This window comes from Magnolia sinica, chromosome 2, assembly GCF_029962835.1.
Source record: "Magnolia sinica isolate HGM2019 chromosome 2, MsV1, whole genome shotgun sequence".
NCBI lineage: Eukaryota > Viridiplantae > Streptophyta > Magnoliopsida > Magnoliales > Magnoliaceae > Magnolia > Magnolia sinica.
This window is the reverse complement of record NC_080574.1, coordinates 46,814,756-46,836,779: the sequence shown is the minus strand read 5'-3', so window position 1 is coordinate 46,836,779 and position 22,024 is coordinate 46,814,756. Positions and strand designations below refer to the sequence as shown.

The 22,024-nt window shown below is 36.4% G+C and overlaps 1 long non-coding RNA gene and 1 other non-coding gene across 2 annotated transcripts; both read left to right on the top strand.

The window, feature by feature from the left end:
- Positions 1-6,861: 6,861 nt before the first annotated feature.
- LOC131238245 (small nucleolar RNA R71) lies at positions 6,862-6,966 on the top strand. The gene has a single exon (XR_009167652.1). It is a non-coding gene; the product is annotated as a small nucleolar RNA R71 (small nucleolar RNA).
- A 2,609-nt stretch (positions 6,967-9,575) lies between these two features.
- LOC131228661 (uncharacterized) lies at positions 9,576-10,986 on the top strand. Its single transcript, XR_009163045.1, has 3 exons — positions 9,576-9,693; positions 9,856-9,930; positions 10,778-10,986. It is a non-coding gene; the product is annotated as an uncharacterized LOC131228661 (long non-coding RNA).
- Positions 10,987-22,024: the final 11,038 nt, after the last annotated feature.

The following is a 22,024-nucleotide window of genomic DNA, read 5'->3' as shown; positions in this document are numbered from 1 at the left end:
ATGCCCAGGAAACGATGATAAACAACAGGATTTACCAATCTCATAATCTCAGAATGGAAAAGAAGATACTTAAAGCTATCACAACATATATTGTAATTTGAGTCACAAGAAACTATAGAAAACTAAAAACATTTCTTAAATTCAACCTAAAAGTCAATAAAGTTCAATATAAATAAGAATCAAAGTAAAATAAACATCCATACATGCTACAAGCTTCACCTCTTAGCCCTAGCCAAGAGATTTAGCCAACCAAAGATATGATTGAACTAAAAACTCTTAAATAAAGCATAAAAACTAGCTAAAAGAAGAAGATTGAGGAAGAAGGAAGGACTCATTGAAGTTCTTCAATACTTTGCTCCACTCTTCCAACCCTAATTCGTGCTTAGAAATAATTAAAAGATCCATATTTATAGTATTTGCTTGAACCGACTTTGAAACTGCCTCAAATTTGCGTAAAAAGTTATGCTTTGGTCAGACCGAATTAAAGCTGAAATTGCACTTTCTCACTAGACGAATCTGCCTGATTTTGGTCGGACCGAATTAAGGCTGAAAATTGTGTTTCTGGTTGGACTGTTTTGTGCAATTTCGATCGGACTGAAACTACACTTCTTTTAGATTGAAAGTCTGTTTTAGGAAAATTCTGCTCTAGACTCAGAATTCCAGACTACATTTTTTTAGAGCAATTTTTGAGAATCTTCTTTTTTCAGAACAATTTTGAGGATTCCTTTTCTTCACTTCAAATCTTCGATTTTCTTCATCCCTCACTTAGTTTCCTTGGATCTTTGGCATGTAAATTCTTCATTAATGATTTTCAAATATCCAAATCTTCATTTAGTAATCTTTTAAGCATAAATCTTCTTTTTTAATATCAATTTCACCTTAAGCTCTCGAAATAACCTCGGACATGAAAGCATGCATAATTAAATCGATTAAGCGCTATCATGTTTATAAAAGCAAGGTCTAAATAGGGAAAAATATGTAATATTTCATACTTAACACACCTCCAACCAACATTTTGTTAGTCCCGAGCAAAACATACGTGAAGATATCCTTAATTCTCAGTGTGCAAACCTCTTTTAGAAAATAATATTTTCTGTAATCAAGTATGAATGAATAGAATCAAGACGAGAAAGTGGAACTTTGAAAACTTTGAGACGAATCACATAAGCAATCAATCAAATGGGTTATATATCAATCACTTAGGAACATAAGTTCATATATCAAGTTTTTCAATGTGCTCAATGAAGTTCAACTATCTTTTCATTAAAACACTATCATTTCATAATGTTAGTCATGCTCATCACCTCAAGATTAATTGAATAGTCAAGATCTGATTCCGAACTTATCCTCCTTTTTCTTCTTTTTTCAGTTTTTTTTTTTATTTTATTTTATATCGATGGTCACTTTTACTTATTCATTCTTTTCATCTTTATTCTTTTTAGATTTATCATTCTTTTCCAAAATTTTCTAGTCTTTTCATCACACATGACATTTTTGTCGATCTCACTATTTTTTAACTGATTCTTTTTATCTTTTTAAAGTGGATAAGATCTCTAGACTTAATTCTTAATATCTATCAATGATACTCATACTAACTCTCAGAAATTCTAGCATATTCCAAGAAAGCAAATTGAATGTGTCATGTGATTTAAATTAACATGATATTCAAACTTCCTCCCAATCAATTTAAATGTAAGAACTTAGACGATAGTCTACTTGGTTAATTAAATTCCAACAATTCAAAATTCGATCTCTATCTTATCATCGTACTTAAGGCATTCTTAAATACACAAACTATCACTTTCCAAACAGGTTTTTAGCTTGAAAACTTGAAAAATTTTATAATTTTTTTGCTCAAAACTAAGAAAACACTGATTAGGCTACCTAATCCACACCCCCAACCTAAAACCTACATTGTCCTCAATGTAAAATATATGAGCATGTAATGCACATGAGACAACGAAAAGAAATGAAAAGTGATGGGAAGATAATACATGAAGAAGGAGAATTGAAGCTTTTCCAAAGTTTTTAACATATAAATGGGTTAGTATAAAGACTAAACAAACTGAAATCAAACTATCCTGATCCTAAATCATATGAAAGTAATAAACTTCACTACACCTCCGTCAGACTAGGAGGTCAATCCTGGTATATAGGATCGGTCAGAGGCATGGACATGTCCTTTGAATCAAACTTCTCAACAAATGGCTTGAGACGGTGTCCATTTACTTTGAAATCATTGCAATTCATTGGATTCTTTATCTCAACTGCCCCATGAGGATAGACATTAGTAACAATGAAGGGACCGGTCCAACGAGATCGAAGTTTACCTGAAAAAAGATGTAACCGAGAATTGTACAGAATGACTTTTTGACCGGTTATGAATGATTTTCCAAGGATAGTCTTGTCATGGAATACCTTCATCCTGTCCTTGTAAATTCTTAAGTTCTCATAAGCATCGTATTGATTTTATTTGAGTTCATTCAATTGAAGTTTGCACAGCAAGCCAGCATTGTCCAAATTAAAATTCAGATTTTTGATAGCCCAGTACGCTCTATGTTCCAACTCTACAGGCAAGTAACAAGCTTTCCCATAGACAAGTCAAAAGGGAGACATTCCGATGGGATCTTAAAAGTTGTACGATAAGCCTATAAAGCATCGGTTAAGCGGATTGACTAATCCTTACAGTCAGGGTTAACCATTTTTTTCAGAATTTACTTAATTTCTCTATTGAAAATCTTAGCCTGCCCGCTTGTTTACAGGTGGTATAGAGTGCTCACCTTATGAAAGATGTTCATTCTGTTCTCAAATGGCATATTACAAAAGTGTGAACCTCCATCAATAATGATGGCCCGAGGCGTTCTAAACCAGGAAATGATGTTTTCTTTTAATAATCTAATCACCATTTTGTAATCATTATTCCGGTATGAGATCACTTCGACCCACTTAGTGACATAGTCTACTGCCAATAAAATGTAAATATTTCTAAAGGATTGGGGGAATGACCCCATGAAATCGATGCCCTAACAATTAAATGCTTCAATGATAAGAATTGGGTTTTGCGGCATCATATTTTTATGAGACAATCCTCCCAATTTCAGACAATGCTCACAAGCTTTACAAAACTCATGAGTATTTTTGAACATCGTGGGCCAGTAAAAGCCACACTGCAGGATTTTGACCGTAGTCTTTTTAGCAGAAAAGTGACCACCATAAGCCTAAGAGTGACAAAAGGAGATAACACTCTGATGTTCATTGTTTGGAACACATCTCCTTAGAATTTGGTCCAGACAATATTTAAACAATTAAGGATCATCCTAGAAAAACTTGTGGACATCGGCAAAGAATTTCTTCTTATCTTGCGCAGTCCAATATGTCAGCGTGAAACCTATGACAAGATAATTCACAATGTCAGCAAACCAAGGTAATTAGGAGAGTTTAAACAATTGTTCATTAGGGAACATGTCATTTCTTGGTATCGACTCAAGGGAATCAGGAAGATCAATCCTCGAGAGATGGTCAGCCACTACGTTTTCTACTCCCCCTTTGTCTCATATTTCTATGTTGAACTCTTGGCGTAGAAGGATCCATCTTATTAAGCAGGGTTTATCATCATTCTTAGAAAGAAGGTACTTCATCACTGCATGATAAGTTTAAATGATATGATCTTGGATTCGATCAAGTAAGACCTAAATTTGTCTAAAACGAATACTATGGCTAAAAGTTTCTTTTCTGTAATAGAGTAGTTCACTTGGGCAGAATTTAGAATTATACTCGCATAATGAATCATATAGGGCTTCTTTTCTTTTCTCTGGGCTAATACTGCCCTAATAGCATAGTCAGATGCATCACACATAATCTCAAAAGGGATGATCCATTCAGGTGGCTGCATGATAGGAGCGGTTGTCAACATGCCCTTCAGCTTAGAAAAAGCTCTCTGATATTCTTCACTCCACTCGAATGGTGTATCCTTTTGAAGTAGATTGCATAAAGGACATAAAAGATGACTAAAGTTCTTTATGAATGGTCTATAAAATCTGGCGTGTCTTGAGAAGGATCGCATGTCACGTATGCTCTTGGGTGGAGGTAGGCTAGAGATAAGATCAATTTTAGCCTTGTCTACCTCAATTCCCTTAGATGAAATTATATATCCAATAAAAATTTCCTTGGGCACCATAAAATGACATTTCTCCAAATTCAAAACCAAATTCTTTTCCTCACATTGCTTCAGCACACATTTATGATTTTTCAAACACTCGCTGAAGGATGGACCAAAGACAAAGAAGACGTTCATGAAGACCTCTAAATATTGCTTAATCATGTCAGAAAAAATACTCAACATGCATCGCTGAAAAGTGACGGGGGCATTATATAGTCCAAATGGCATCATTCAGTAAGCAGAGGTGCCAAACGTTGTCTTTTCTTGATCTTCAAGAGCTATCTCTATCTGATTGCAACCCGAATATTCGTCTAGGAAGCAGTAGTAAAAATGACCATGTAGCCTTTCTAAAATTTAATCAATGAAGGGTACAGGAAAGTGGTCCTTCCTTGTGAGGGTAATCAACTTCCTGTAGTCAATGCACATTCTCCAACCAGTAGTAACTCTAGTTGGCACGGGTTCATTGTCAGCATTGGCTACGATGGTGATTCTAGACTTCTTAGGAACTACCTGAGTTGGACTCACCCATTGACTGTCGGATATAGGGTATATGATACCTACTTCCAACAGATTAATTACCTCAGCCTTAACCACTTTTTTCATATTTGGATTGAGTTGACATTGTGGTTATCGGGAGGTTTTCACATTATTCTCAAGATGGATGCAATGAGTATAAATCAAAGGGTCAATTCCCTTGAGGTCTGCAATTGACTATCCAATGGCTCCTTTATGCTCAATGAGAGTAGAAATAAGTATACTCTCTTGTTCCTTCTCAAGGTGAAAAAAGATCACCACCGGGTATGTCTCATCTTGACGTAAGTAGATATATTTAAGATCAGAGTGCAAAGATATTAAGTCAAGCTTCATTGCTTTGAGGCTAGATGGTAAATGAACTACATCAAATTGGGGCAATTTCTCAAATTGTGGCCTCCACCGATTAACTTCAAGTACCGGCGTAGCATCAAGCAAGGCATCCATCTCCCTAATCATATCATTATCTAAATCAGGGAAGTGGGCTAAGCAAGTCTTTAGAGCGTAAGAGTATAGAGTCAGGAGTGCTCTATCTTCCACGAAATAATCAATCATGTTAATGCTGTGGGTATCATCATCATCGTCTGATTGTTTATTCATATTGAAAAAGATGTTGAGTTCCAATGTAATTTTTCTAAGAGATAAATTCATAATTTCATTCCTACAATTAATGATGGCATTTGATGTAGTAAGGAATGGGTGACCAAGAATTACTAGAGTTTAAGTGCTCACATCTATGATGGGTTGAGTATCCAAGACAATAAAATTTACTAGATATTAGAATTTATCAACTTAGACCAACACATCCTCAATCATCCCTCTCGGTACATGAACTGATCGATTAGTGAGTTGTAATATGGTCTGGGTAGGTTTTAATTCACCTAGACCCAATTGTTCATAAACTAAATAAGGGATCAAATTTACACTCGCCCCTAAGTCAAGAAGTGCGTGATCAATCCAGCAGTTCCCAATTACACAAGTGATGGTTGGGCTACCAGGATCTTTGTATTTTTATGGCATATCTTACTTGAGGATGACACTCACTTTTTCTATCAAAAAAAAAATTCTTTTGTATGATTTATTGTCTTTTGGTAATGCATAGATCTTTCAAAAATTTGGCAAATGAAAGTATTTGTTTAACTACATCTAGTAGACGAATACTGACCTTCATTTGCTTAAGCACCTCTAGAATGTTCTGGGAGTTAGAGAGATGTTTTGGTGCAATCAACTACTGAGGGAATGGTGCAGTCGGCTTACTTTGAAGTTCCAATTCTAACGTATGTGGGGCATTACTAGGTCTATCAATCTCATCTATTTCCAGGTTCTTAGGATTTTCAGCCCTTACCAGAATAGCTTTGTCAATTGTCTTCTCACTCCTAAGAGTGGTGATAGATTTAACTTCTTCCATCTATTTTAAAGAGCTTGGGTCACTTATTTCATATTGCAGTTTTGGGTTAGGGAGAGGCTGGGCCGGAAGGATCGCTTTCTCCCTAATCAAATTTTTTGTCTCAAGCCCTTGTATGACCTTTGTAAGGTCTTGAAAGGCTTGTAGCATACCCTGATAAAAAAGCTCTTGATTTTGAATATGTTTTAAGATCGGATCCTCTTGAGGTTTCCTTTGATTCGGAAATTAGTTAAGGATCCCTTGAGGAGTAGTAGTTTGTCGATTCCTCCAAATGAAGTTTTGATGGTTCCTCCAGCTTGAGTTATATGTATTTGAGGTGGGTCTACTGAAAGGTCTTTGGTAGTTGTCTATGGCATTTGATTGCTCATTCAATATCTCTTGAAAAATAGGAATTGTTAGACAATTCTCAGTTGTATGTATGTTACAAGCACAAATACCACAAACAACTTCCGTAGCATTTTCGGGTTCTACCTTCTTAAGTTCCATGGCCTCGACTTTTTTTATGAGTTTGGCCATTCTTGCATTTATATCATCTTCCTCTTTTAAAACATAAATTTCTCCTATTTTCTTTGATTGAGTAGGCTTAGAAGTGGCAGTTCTTGAGGAGGTATCCCATGATTGTGTGTTTTCAGCAAGTTTATCAAAATAATCCCACGCATCATTGGCTTCCTTATTCATGAATTCCCCATTACACATCATTTCCAGAAATTGGTGCATGGGTGAGGTCAATCCCTCATAGAAAAAGCTTGTTATACTCCATGTTTTGTAGCCATGTTGTGGACATGAATTTATGAGATCCTTAAATCGCTCCCAACACTAGAAGGTTTCATTCGCTTTTTGTGCAAAATTCATGATTGTTTTCCTTAAGGTATTTGTTTTATGATATGGAAAGAACTTTTTAAGAAACTCCCTTGTCATCTCAGCCCATGTGCCAATGGACCTTGGTCTTAAGGAATGTAACTACGACTTAGCCTTTTCTTTCAAAGAAAAAGGAAACAATTTTAACCTAACTGTGTCATCAGACACGTTTGTGAAGTGTAATGTAGATATTATTTCATCAAAATCTTTCATATGCAAGTATGGACTTTCAGATTCTAGTCCATGAAACTTCGGGAGGAGTTGAATTACACATGGTTTAATATCCATGGTTCCTACATTCAATTGGAATATTATGTAGAAAGGTGTGCTCACCCCCGCCGGTTGTAAATAATCTCATAGAGTATGAGGTAGGGGTGCATTACGCACCTTGTTTTCATCTTGAACTTCCTCAACAGGTGGTTAAGGTTGATTTGTAGCCATTACTTCTACCAACTCAGAGGATCTCAGGTCGTGTCTAATATGGTGATGGATAGGCAACCCTTTGACTAATCCTCCTTCACTCAAGAGATGGAGGGTGTCATTACGAACCCACTTGGGCATGAAATACTCTCATCCCTCAAGTAACTAAACAATTAAACCTAAAAAGAAAACTAGAAAAACTAAAATAAATAAGAGATCTAGAAAAGATAAGAGAGAGTGTTGGAACAAAATTAATGAATAAGAGTTACTATGTTAGAATCCTACAAAACAGAAAATAATGTTAGTTTAAAAAAAAAAATCAGAAAAAAAATCCTAACCTAAAAATATAGCAGAAAAATAAACCCTAATCTTAACTTAATCTTAATAAGAGTTGTTATGTTGGGATCCTACAAAATAGAAAATATGTTCACTTCCGTTGTGCATATATATATATATATATGAAAAATCATTAGTGTTCCCTCCCATTCTTCCCTATTGTGGATTCGTTTGTCTTATGAATGGGGGTGATTGTTTACCCAAGGGTTAGATACACATATATTCAAATTCTCACAAGTGGACAAATGATTTAGTAATTTAGATTGTCGATATGTTTATTCCCACCGTGGATGGACCATGACTTGGTTTGAAAGATTCAAAGAACCAATCTTAGTAGTAGTTTTCTTAATCATTTATCTTCAAGTCACGGATTAAAAGGTTAAGATTGTTCATTGTGTCAATCTATTGCTAGAAGTATAATCCATTAGTGAAACACAACAATTAATTATTTTGATTATTTAACAAAGTGCCATTCTTGTTAAAATTGAAAGCCTCTATGTCCTAACTAAAGACCCACATGTGCCATATAATTTCAAGATGTGGAAATGATTGTAGAGCCACATGTGAACTTTCACATACAACCAATCAAATTCGTAACAAAGATAGGCTGCATCGTGAAGATTATCAGGCACATTATCTAATAAATGTCCACCAATCATCTAGTTGGGACACAAGTCTAGTGTAATTCTTGGTTCAATGGTATGCATTCAATCACCCACTCCTATGGTGTGGCCCACCTGAGTCTTAGATCTGTAACTACCCGCATTTCAGACTAAGGTGTAACCACATGCTAACGTGACCCACCTGAGTTCGAATTGACACCACCCATGATCAAACAACCTAATGGGACCCATACAAGAGGATCGATGGTATGGATCTCATTAATCACCACTGTGGGACCCACGCTCCTAATGAGTGTGCACGAAACATAGACGGTCTGGCGGTTCACCAAAACCAGGAAGTGTCAAATCGGGCATTGACCGATGGAATTTGAAAATTCCCTCTTCTTTCCTTATATTCCTAGTGATGGACAGTCGTCCGCTGTGATTGTATGATGGGGCACCATCACTATCTGAAGGGTTGATCCAAACTGTCCATCCTACAGAGGGATCAATTTTGAACAACCCCCAAGGCACTCCACACGAAGATGAGCCCCCATATAGGTACAAATCCAGTCATAACTGGACTGTGCGCAGAAGAGAAATTCAAAAGAAAACAAAAACCGTTCGAGAAAACCAATGATCTTGTAGCATCCACCATTAAACAGAGATCATCTTAGTCATTCAATCCACATCAGTTGAAGGTGTCTGAAAAGAACACAAGGGAAGAGGAATATGGCATTCCGCCTTTTCCCTTACGCAAACCATGATTCTGAGAATTTCATCCACACACTTCCTAGGATTTCGTTCGCAAGAAGATGCGATCAGATCAAGAACCCAACGGGCTAGGTACCATTGGATAAACAAAATCTAACCATTCAAGAGAACCTCCTTGAATCAAGGAAGATGAGGGCCGATCCATTAGTTGATCAACAAATGTCTGCCCGATCACGTGCTAAGCAACGGAACCACGACAGACATCTGGAATCAATCAGAGACGTCCATTGGATGGCTTCCTTTCCAAGAAATCTCACCCAGAAATCAGATGGGACCAAGCATGATTACAACTCCATAGATTCGGGCCCACACGTAGTTCAACTGCTAAACTCCTTGCGTAAACAGAACACGTAAGGAAAGAAACACCATCCAACTATGATTCCCTTTTCGTAGAGACCAAGCGAATATAAATAGGAAAGAGAGGTGGACAGAGAAAAATGTCCAAGGAAGAAAGAAGAAAGAGAGAGAGAGAGAGAGAGAGAGAGAGAGAGGAGGATGAGAAGAGATTGCCAAGTGCCATCCAGCAAACCACTGATAATGAAAGAGAAGAGAGAAGAAAATGAGCGGAGTGCACCAGTCTACCGAACTGCTGGTCGAAAATAGTTCAGGTCCAACCGATCTCTTTTATTTTCTTTCCTTTTCTAACTCTTCCTATCCCTTCACAACAAAGGAGGTAGAATATAAATCACACCTTTCAAGACAACTAAACTTGCTGAGAATATAGTTCTAAACTGGGCACTGATCCTGATCATCCAATTCATGTGGGTTAGGGCAAGAGAACATGTTCTGATCTTAAGATTACCTTAGGCCTTTGACCTTACTAATAGCCGATCAAAGAACTAAAGGTGAAGGATTTCCTCTAAGTTTATATTAATTTGAGTTGGTTTAGTTTAAATTTTGTCTCCTCACATGCTTTGAATCCTTCTTACAATTATTTAAGATTTCCCCACCAATTATCTTTCCTTTGAGAACAATGGTTAAGTTATGATGTTAACCTTGCATGATCGTTTTGAATTTATGTAAGAACTACTCCCCTTTAAACCTTGAATTGAATCGCCTGCACTTATTTTACATGCTTCAAGTCTCTAATAATTCTGTGAACTTTGATGCGTAATTCAAAATACTATGTCACTATCTTGCACTCAAGTATTATGTTGGGAATCCTACTTTTAGCGATCAAATAAATATCGTGGACGTAATGCAGTTCAGGTAGCGGCCCATGGGTCAATACGTAATTTCACATATCTTGGGTAGTGTTGTACAAATTGATATAAGTGATTTGCAATGTGTGTTACATCACCTTCGGGATTGGATGTCGCAAATAGTTGCTCTATGAACAAATCATGTCACCTAATTTATCCGAGTCATGTATTGTGTCATCTTGGGATAACCACATAAATCCATGTTAATATGGGACACATCAATGAATCTCCGTAGAATGGGATGTGGGGCGAGCAAAATAATTCTAAACATGTTTCATATTGTGACGATCGCTAAGTTTGATGAACCACGTATACTTTGCTAGGCATGTATCTCATATATGTTGCTTGCTCATAATGATAACTCTTGTAGTAGTGGAGTATGGGACGTATCAGAACCATTGCATTGCTTTTATAAATCTCTTGAATTATTGATAACCTTGAAGGATAACCATCACTATGAGTAGGGTATTAACCCTCTCCAAATGTGCAGATGATACAGGTGACGTACAGGTTGAGGATCCAGAGGATCATCTCCCGATGGAAGACTACACTGATTGAATAAAGATAATAGTTTTATGAATTTGGTTTTATTTATATTTACACTAGAAAAACTCTATGATGTAATAGGCTCCCATTGTGAGAGCATTTGGTAATTAGTTGAACTTCATTCAAATAGAATAATAAATATGGTTGATTTTACTCTTGTGGTTGATTACCTTCATGAATGTAATTGCATGGAAACCAAATGAAAGGAAATTTGAGAAAATACTTGAAATACATATGAGATCTTACATTATTAACACCTCGAATTTTAGGCACGAGTATGTACTTGAGTACAGAATTTCAGGATGTTACAGGTTTGGCCTTGTTTTTAGCATGAAATCCTATCACGAGCATGTGAAATTGAAGGATGGAGTGAATGTCACAAGGACATTATGGTGGGCTCCATCAAACTTTAGTTGAGCTATTGTCTGCAATGGGAAAATGGTGTAAAATAGTGGAAACTATAATTAAAAAAAAGGGGCAAAACTATCTTTTAGGCTACTTTTAGACACCCTACCTTAAACGAGATTAAAAAATATTCTCGAGCTTCAGTATAACTCCAATCAAAAGTATTTGTATGGCTCGACACTCCTGATATGACCATACAGGTTAGATAGGGTACGACCTAGGATAGTTTTTAGAAGTGCCACCAAGACGGATCAACATATTAGAAGGGTTACCAGAGCAATCAAACGTATAGAATTATGGCAAAGTTGTTCCTAAGCCAGCCATAAGGCCCTGAAAAGTCTAAAGGGATAGACTGGGAAGGCCTTTGACGTAACTCAAAAATGATCAATGAGACAAATCGACGGGACCACGACCCGTTCGACTTGATCTTGATCGCTCGCCCACATGTGCCCGTAAGTCACAAAATAGTTAAGATGAATTTCCTCCACTCCACTGGTACAAAAAACTCATAAAAATGCAATAGATAGGATCCCTAGCATATCCCAGAGGTGTCTATTGGATTTGATTGGTTTATACCAAATCAGGTGGATGGTAAGATCAAGATGAACACCAGAACACTGAAAACTCTTAGAGCACCAAATGCATAAAGTGCTAGCATGGAAAATGGCACTCTAAGAAAAATGACCCTTAAAGGGTTGGTCATAGAAAGCATTCCCAAATGGCAATACTTTTTATAAAAGTCTATTTGACATCTTCATCTATAAAGTAAACCTATGGGGGTAAAAGACGACACTTGTAGGACCATTATTTGGCTTATTTAAGGACCACATCTACGAGCCATTTAAGGGAGACAAAGGCCGAGAGTTGGGAGCGGGGGGGAAGCTATTGGAGTTACAGTGTCCCGGTTGAAGTTCCTGCTGAGCCACACCATTGTTGTTGTGCTACCAATCCGCCTTATAAGCTTGTTCTGGCTCCTTGTCAACTCCGAAGAGCTAAGTGCATCGTTACTCTATCCAGACAAAAGGTCAAACTGTCAAATTAGAAGAATCTTTCAAACTTAAATATGTAGAGTGGAATGTGGTCTGATATTTATTAATCTGGTTTCCCTTTTTCTTCTCATATGTCAAATCAGACCACATTCCACTCTACATATTTTAAGAACATCCACATATACACATCTTTACTTTTTTCTTTTTTCTACTACTTTTATTTTACTTTAGTTTTCCTAACTAGGGTCCTGATACCTTACATAATATGGCATAATGTAGTGAAACTAAAGTTTATCTAAAAAAAAAAAATCTCATAAAATCTCATAAAGTAGAGACTCTATGTTACACGTGTGGAAAAGGGTGTTTAACCTCTTTTCCTAATCGAGGCCTTTACCCATAATATATAGTGTAGATCAACCATAGGAGTTGCGAGTCGGGAAATCTAGTAATATCCCAGTCCACAAATGATTCTATAGTTTCTAGCCAACCGTAGACTCTAGAATATTTAGCTAGTGGTGATTGTTATTAAATTATCCAATCCAATATGCACTCAGGAACATAGCACAACTATTTTGGCTTGTAATCATCAACTTAACAAACGCTAAAAGAAAACTAAAACGACCAGGAGAAATAGTAGCAACACTCTCGTTGAGTGTGTTTGTGTCTTCACGCGCGGGGCGTTCACACTAGTAATGGTTCTTTCAGTTAATTATTCATCGGTCCAAGTCAAAGAATGCACTTTTTCAACAATATATCTAAAAGGCAAGTGCTTATTTGGAAATACTTTAGAAATAAGCATGCTTTTTTAGATGTATAAAAAGCGATTATACGAAAAAATTCCTATTATAAACTTTCAAATTTAAATGGGAAAAAAGCTATTTTTTTAAACCCACGCACTCACACCACAGTGGGTACTCAAACCCATAACCTCTTATTGAAACTCTTGTGAGCCTACAACTGAGGCATGAGCAAGGACATGAGAATAAAAGCCTCTTAACTCAATTTTCGTTCATAGAAATCAAAGATCTATTGTTTGGTGCTATGATACCGCTTGAGAAATCCTGGTTAGGAGTGCCCATACGATTTAGTTGTATCTACGTGATCTTGTGTGAAATTATGCCTGTAACGTACTGGGATTACCATGGTTGCACGTAAAGAAGCTTGGCGGAACTAAGGAATGAAGGCTATGTCTTAAAGGTGGGGTGATTAAAACCTATTTTAAAATATGCCTTTCGAAAACCCAATTGCTTAATTTAAACTAATTACATAAACTACAAATGATTAGCAAATAAGTAACTAGTCTATAACATGATAGTGTATATGTGTGTGTGAGATGTGCTAACTACTAATACTGGGCATTCATTTAATCATGCATGCATACATAATTAAACATTCAAACACATTCATAATTAAACAAGTGCACAAATGAAAATCTCAAACACAATCATATACAAAGCTTTGGCTACTTGCTTACTCCACTCCCGGTGGACACACCCAACTCATAAGTGTACTAGATTTCACTATAAGAGGTTTTAAATCAGGTTAATATCTAACTTGTACATCCCTACAAAAGGACTCTAAAATTTAGGCCCTACACAAGATCCAAGGTTATACACAAGAATCCGGATTTAGGCCCTACACAAGAGCCAAGATCCTACATAAGAACTTGGTAAGTACACTTTCGCTGGAGGCGCCTTTTAGAGACTTTAGTTGGTTTTCTATAGACTAACCAATAACCACGATTATATCCTAAGGCCCTACATTTACTCCCACTGAGGCTCCCATGGAGACTGACACACAAACACTCATGTCGGATGACCTACACAAGGATTTGATTTAGGCCCTACATAAGAACCTAGTTCGAGTTTGAATCACAAACTCTCACCTTCAATCTTACACAAGGAAAGAGAGTAAATGGACTCCTATGCTTGACAACTTACTTGTCTGATTGAGTTATTTTGTAGCTCCATATTGGGTTGCTTGATTGTCGCTCTCCTATGCTTCAATGAGCTCCTCGATGCTCCTTAGATCATGATGTCGCTGCTTTGCCAACGCCTCAGCTCTAAGATCAATCACCTTGCATTTGATGCTCCTTCGAGGTGACCAAGGTAATGAGAGGTTAGTTGAATCTCTTAAAACTAATGGAAAGTTGTTTTCCTACGGGATTTATCTAGATGAGTCTTCTAGAAGATTTAGATAATGGTATGTCAAGATAGCTTAAGTCCAATCTCTAGAAAATGGAAGATTTTTAACACATCTTTAAGGTAGAGGTTGGAATCTTTATAAGAGTGTTAATCTCAAGGAAGATTATTTAGAACTAATGGTATAGAGGCTTGGGATGAGAGATATGAACATATTTCACTTAATCTTCCATTGCACTTAAAACCCAAAAAAAAGGGCCAAAGAACTGATTCCCCTTTAAAAGAAGTTCGAGCTCCAATGGTAAAAAAAGGGGTAGAAAATGGCTCTATCAATACCATCGAAGGTGACTTCAATGCCATCGAACTAAATCAAAGAATGTTGCCAGAAATATCTGATTTGTCTGTTCGATGCCATTGACAGACCTCCGATGCCATCGAGAAAATCAGAAAAACTGTCATTTTGTTGCTAGACAGCTCTGACTCTCGATCAATGTTATCGAGGTATCCTTTGATGCTATCAAACTACACCTTCGATGCCATCAAAGGTGGCGTCGATGCCATCGAGAAAATCATAACAAATATCAATTTTTTGTTGGACAGTTTTAACTCTCGATCGATGCCATTGAACAACTATCAAAAGCTATTGTTTTGGACTATTATTTATACAACAGCTTCACACCTCTTCCAGACTTATTTATTATGTTTTACTTTATTTTTTAAGGCTAATAGATGATCAATTAGGTATTCATATTGATCCTAAATCATCTAGAGGTCTAATGGTTGTTTTAGATCACGGGTTTGGTTACAAAGGAACCTCATTTACATATTCTTTGTTCCTTGATGATCTATCTTCACTTGTGTTTTCGGTCTTCACTTTCTAAGGGCTTAATCGACTACATGACACAAGGACTCACATAAATGACAAATAAGGTACAAAAATTAGTGCACTTATAATCTCTCATTTTATCAATTACGTGATGAAAAACCTAACCTAAGATCATGTCATGGTCCATACCAATGACATACCAAAATAACTTAAAATATTTTATGCAAATATAGAAGATTTACAACTCGATACACTAAGACATGTAATACTTGTATTGCTCCGCCATAATTGCTTCCCTGATCAAACTTATAACAATACAGACAAACTGCAAAACATAATTCATTATATTGGTGGGACTTGATCTTTCTCTCCATTTTTGTCAGTATTTGATAAAGAGTTAGTTCTAAAAAATATACCAATAGAAATACGACATGAAACTACTTTCTAATTTATAAATTTACCAATTGAAAGGAACATACTAACAAGGGTTAATGGATGCATATAATTATTATAAACATGGAGCACGTTGATTATGGTCATTCAAAAGATATACTAATTAAGAATAAGAATGACCAATGATAATTTAAGCTATAAACATATGATATTTAGAATTCAGCAACTTTAAATTTTAAATTAACAATACAAGTGAGGCTAAATCCTCAAATTTAATAATTAAGCATAATATGAGGCTAAAATCCTCAAATTTTCCTATATGCTCATATGTGAGGTTGAAAATCTCAAATTTTACAATTGGCTCATAAATGAGGCGTATATCCTCAAATTCATCATTTCAAATCAAAGAGACCTTTTAAGGTCACCTTCTCAGGGTGTTATGGTCTCCCAAATTTTCAAGGAGGGATATTGTGATGTAGACCGTTAAGACACACAAGTGACTAAGGTCCTCAATACTAGAGGAGTATTCTAAAGCGGATTCGGACTCCTTCGTATCATCCCATATTGTCATCATTGCCTTGTCTTTAGATCTTTTTTTGCTAGGGTAATCAGGAAAAAAATGTCTATAACCCTCACAGTTGTAACATTGGATTGCTTAGGTAGTTAGACAGGTTTTTCTTTATGTTTGTCAACCTTCTTGTCACAACTCTTCCCTCTATAAAACTTGAGGAATTTCTTAAATTTTTTAAAGATAATTCCTCCTCATCATCCTCCACATCACTATCACTTTCAAATTTAATTTTTTTTAATGTTTATGTGAATGCTTATAGGATGTTTTGAGGACGACTAATTTCTTTGCTATAGAGGGGGTCTTAAAGTGCAATTCAAAAGTTTGTAAGGAACTTTAAAGTTCTTCTACTTTTATTTCATGTGTATTCCTACACTCTTCTATTGAGGCTATCTTGTGAGTGAACCTATTCGGTAGGGATCTAAGTATTTTCTTATATATACGCCCTTCCGAAATCCTCTCTCCTAAACTCCATATGGAATTGCAAATAACATTTAGTTGGGAGTAAAATTTCATGAAAGTTTCAGACTCTTTCATCTTAATGTTTTGGAATTGGGTTATTAAGATTTGAAGCTTTAATCTTTTTACCGTGCTTGTTCATTCGTGGGAGACTTTTAGATGTCCCATGCTTCCTTCCCTGTTTTATAAGTGCATATGTGTCTAAATTCATGGGAGGAAACCGCACAATAAATAACATTGAGAGCTTTGTCATCATAAGTATAGCGAGCTCTTTCATTGACACTCCATTTGGATTTATCTTTCAGACTACTAATAATTCTACTATCAACCATGACTTATTCCATAGGTATCCTCCATCCTTGTTTGATAATAACCAAATCATAAGGTCAAGGAATCTTAGAAAGACCCTCATCCTAGCCTTTTAATACGCGTAGTTAGACCTATTAAAATATGGTGGTCATGTAAAGACACATCGCTCCTGGTTAGACATCATTCTTAGGCTCATTGGATCAACTCAAGGTGGCTAAGACCTTCAAGAGCTATCCACTCTGATATCAATAGAAAGTGTGCCCATGGCGTAATGGTATTACCACGGCTATGCATGTGAAAGCTTGGCAGAGTTAAGGAATTAAGGCTATGTCCTAAAGGGGGTGATTATGATCTATTTTAAAATATGCCTTTTGAAAACTCAATTGCCTAACTTAAAACTAATTTTCAATTAAACTAAGCAAGGTAATGTAATTCTAAAGCTTCTAAGCCAATAGAGGGTCCAATCACATAGACTACAAATGATTAGTAAATAATCAACTAGTCTATAACATGATAGTGTATATGTGTGTGTGAGATGTGCTCACTATCAATACTAGGCATTCATCTAATCATGCATATATAATTAAACATTCAAATACATAGCATAATTTAAAAAGTGCATAAATGAAAATCCCAAACACAATCATATATAGTGTTTCGGTTACTTGCCTATTCCACTCTCGACGAAAGCACTCAACACATGAGTGTACATGATTTCACTATAGAAGATTTTAAATCAGGTTAACCTCTAACCTTTATAGCCCTACACAAATACTCTAAAATTTAGGCCCTAGACAAGAGCCAAATTCCTACACAGGAACCCAGTATGTACACTCCCGCCGGAGGCTATCACAAGAGACTTTAGTTGGTTTTCCATAGGCTAACCAACAACCATGGTCATATCTAAAGGATCTACGTTTACTACCATCAGAGGCTCATACAAAGACTAACACACAAACTCTTGTGCCGGTTGATCTACACAAGGATTTGATTTATGCCCTACATAAGAGCCAAGGTCCTACACAAGAACCTATTTCGAGTTTGAATCACAAACTCTTACCTTCAATTCTATACAAGAAAAGAGAGTAAAAGGACTCTTATGCTTGACAACTTACTTGTCTGATTAAGTCTCTTTTGTAGCTCCATGTTGGGTTGCTTGATTGTCACTCTCCTGTGCTTCAATCAGCTCCTCAATGCTCCCCCAATCATGATGCCATTACTCTGTCAAGGCCTCAGTTCCAAGATCAATCACTTTGTATTTGATGCTCCTTCAAGGTGACCAAGGTAATGAGATGTTGGTTGAATCTCCTAAAACTAATGGAAAGTTGTTTTCCTAAGGGATTCACCTACATGAATCTTCTAGAAGATTTAGACAATAGTATGTCAAGATAGCTTAAGTCTAATCTCCAGAAAATGGAAGATTTCTAACACATCTTCAAGGTAGAGGTTAGAATCCTCATAAGGGTGTTAATCTCAAGGAAGATTGTTTAGAACTCAATGGTATAGAGGCTTTGGATGAGGGATATGAACATGGATTAACCCAATCTTTTATTGCATAAAAAATTCATAAAAACGCTCAAGTACCAATTGCCCTTGAAAAGAAGTTCGAGTTCTAATGGAAAAAAAAGAAGAAGGCAAAAAACAGTTCTGTCGATGCCATCGAAGGCTTCCACGATACCATCAAACTAAATCAAAGAATGTTGCTAGACATATCTGATTTGTTTATTTGATGTCATTAAAGGTGTCCTCTATGCCATCGAGAAAATTAGAAAAATTGTCATTTTATTGCTAGACAGTTCTAACTCTCGGTTGATGTTATCGAGGTGTCCTTCGATGCCATCGAACTAAACCTTGGCCTTGATGCCATCGACAAAATCAGAACAAATATAATTTGTTTTTTGAACAGTTCTGACTCTCGATTGATGCCAATGTGGGGGCCTTCGATGCCATCAAAGGCCCTTCGATGGCAGCTCGATCCCATCGAACAACCATCGAAAGTTGTTGTTTTGGATTATTGTTTACATATCAACTTCACACCTCTTCTAACCTTATATATCATATTTTACTTAGTTTTCTAAGCCTAGGGGATGATCAATTAGGTATTCCTATTAAGCCTAGATCATCTAGAGATTTAATGATTATTTTTTGTCAAGCGTTAGGGTCATAAAGGAATCTTATTTACCTGTTCTTTGCTCCTTGATACTCTATCTTCGCTTGTGTCTTCGGTCCTCACTTTTTAAGGACTCAACTGACTACGTGGCACAAGTCCTCACGTGATTGACAAATAGGGTGTAAAAATCAATGCACTTTCATTATGGACCTTCACAGAAAGTAGAAAATGGATGACGTTTTAGTGGTTTGTCTAACTACTATGGGAGCAAAAATGATCGAGTCACCTCTCTGATTCTATGCCTAGGATGACCCTTACATAAAACGTCTATATTGTTTAAAGGCAGCCTTAAAGGACAATAAATATAATTTCCCGTCTTTATTTTCTCTCTAGAAGAGCATCTCGATTGAAATGTCTTTATCAAAGGCACATTTCATTTTTATGAAGGGAGCAATTGGGGAAGAATTGAAGGGAATATGGATTAATCTCTCCCTTATCCCAATATTTTTCCTTATATTTAAAATTTTAATTATGAGAGAAAATTAGAAGAGAGAGAAAACCTTGTTGGATTCACCCATTAGAGGTTGACTATAAGTTGACTACACGAGCTAAGATCCAACATAATTAAATTTTATTTGGTTGTTATACCAAGTTCTCGTCGATAACTTAGAAAATTTTTATATTTTGTTGAATTTCTCCGTGTTCTCCATTCTCAAATAGAAGCTAGGGCATTTTTCACATGTAAAGGTTGGAAAATGGAATTCCTATGGATGTAAAATCTAATAGAAAAGTGTGAGCTAAATAATTTTGTTTTTATTTAAAATACCATTAAAATACTAAGTAAAAATAAAAAATAAAAAATAAAAAATAAGATCTCACCTTAAAAGCATTTTTTCTTTAAAATACCTTACTAATTTGAGAAATATAAAAATAGGAGACTTCTACCACTTAAAGTTCCTGAATTATCTTTGGTGACGGTAAGATATTATTACACATGAGTCCACCAATAACCATGCGCCTACTCCCCCTACCATGTTCAATGTGTTTTATCCACCCTCTCCATTTATTTTTCTGGATCATTTTAGAGCGTGAGCCCAAAAATGGAGCCACTACAAGAAATGAAGGCAAAAACGACGGTGGATGGAACCCTTTGCCGGCTGGAACCAAAGCCGGCTGTGGGCAAAGGGCCACTGTTAAATCAAAATCACGGATGCCGTAATCTCATTCGGCCCTTTCCCTCTCCGCATCGCCAACTCTCTCGCTCTGCGCCTCTCTCTCTCAGCACGCTCTGCGCCTCTCTCTCTCAGCACCTCTCCCTCTCCGCTCGATCTCTCTCTGCCTCTCTCTCACCGTCTCTTTCTCTCCCTCTCCACTCTCGAACCCACCCATCTCCCTCTCCTCTCCTCTCTCTCTCTCTCTCTCTCTCTCTCTCTGTCTTCCATCCTCCGACACGAACTGAAAACTATAGTTGTTGTGCTTATCCATCCTGCACGAGCAGAGCACTAGGTCCGGCCAGATCTGGTCCTTTTACTCACTGCAAACAGGTACAAATCTTAGCCAAAATTACACCACAATGGCATTTCACCAAAACATCCCTCTGCCCTCGATTCTATTCCCTTCTTTCCCTTCCCTCCCTCCCTCCCTCCTAGGTTTTGCGATTTCTGCTGTTTTAGAGATAGATACTGCAAATAAGTTTTGAACTCAAGAATGTCTATGCTGGAGCCTTGGAAGTACTTGTATGTGTTTTGTTCTTAATATGGTGAATTTGCTCATGGTTGGAGATTTTTGGGCTTTTTATGCATGGATATAGGCGATCTCTAATCTTCAGATGGGCTTTTTACTGGTAAATTTTTTTCGATTTTAGAAAAATCTGATATACTTTTTGTTTGTTATCCAATCTCCTGGTTTGAGACACCTGTGGATTTGCTTCTGGTTTCATAGCCAAAATCTCTCTCTCTCTCTCTCTCTCTCTTGTTTGCATTATACAGATGATTTGCCTTGCTTTCTCAAGACCATGAAAAATAGATGGCAGATGTTTCAATCCAAATTTCAGGCCGGAGATATTTATTTTGCTGTCTAATGCAAGTGCTCAGATCCTATCCTTTGTTTGAAGAGTTATGTCAGAGGACTTGGTGTTGCTTTTCCAATCGATGCTCATGCTTGGAATTAGTATTAAACTTGCTTTCATTATGGTTTTGCTTTCAACTGATAAAAGATCAAGACTTCCGTGTACAGCTTGTGGAATTAGTATTGGACTTGCTTTCAATGTGGACTTGCTACTAATATTTATGGATTCTACAGTTTGTATATGAATATTCATATAGGCCTTTGTGGGAAAAATTTGTATGTAGGTCTTTATGCTTATAATAATCATTCCATTGAATGGCCCATTCATAAATTTGTGCTTATATCTTCTATTTTAACTGCCTGATGTAGCATGTATAACTATTGACATGACCATGATAAGGCTGATAATTGATTTTTGGTAATTATAATGATGGTAATCAATAGATAAATGGTACATATTACTGGGCTATGGGCCCCACTTGTCATTGTTGAATACCTGTATATACTGTTAAGAGACACACATTACGTATATAGGGAGTTATTTGATACTCTAGCAGCATATGACTCTTTTACTAAAAGTATGTCTCTAATTATTCCATCAAAATTATGTTCTTCTCATGCATTTACTAAAACTAAATGAGGCTAATCTTTTTAAATGAATTTTTTTTATCTCGTGATAATAGACGTGGGTCCACAAGCACCAAGGATCTTTTAAAAGGTAAGCTTCAGATAATTAAGGCAGCAAAAAATGATTCATGCTTTCTTGAAGTATGGATGTTTGGGCAGTCCCAAACATAGGTATTTCTACTTATGCAGTTTGTGAATTCATTTCATTGATAATTATCTGTGGTTCTTTGACACTGCTCCTAAGAAAAAATAGTTGGAAAGGATGGGCTTCTCTCCACTCGACGACAACATGAATGG